This window comes from Nematolebias whitei, chromosome 3 (assembly GCF_014905685.2).
Source record: "Nematolebias whitei isolate Nwh7 chromosome 3, NemWhi1, whole genome shotgun sequence".
NCBI lineage: Eukaryota > Metazoa > Chordata > Actinopteri > Cyprinodontiformes > Rivulidae > Nematolebias > Nematolebias whitei.
The window spans coordinates 42,019,439-42,019,642 of record NC_056500.1 but is presented as its reverse complement, the minus strand read 5'-3'; positions in this window follow the sequence as shown (position 1 = coordinate 42,019,642).

Genomic DNA, 204 nt, shown 5'->3' with positions numbered 1-204 from the left:
ATCTATCTATCTATCTATCTATCTATCTATCTATCTATCTATCTATCCATGCATCCATCCATCCATCCACCTACCTATTGGTCACTGTATAATGTATTTTATCAAAGATTTTCTGCTGCGCTAAGAGAGCATGTTTAAAACATTTTTAAACTAAAAAACACAATATGAACTTCACTATATATATATATATATATATATATATAT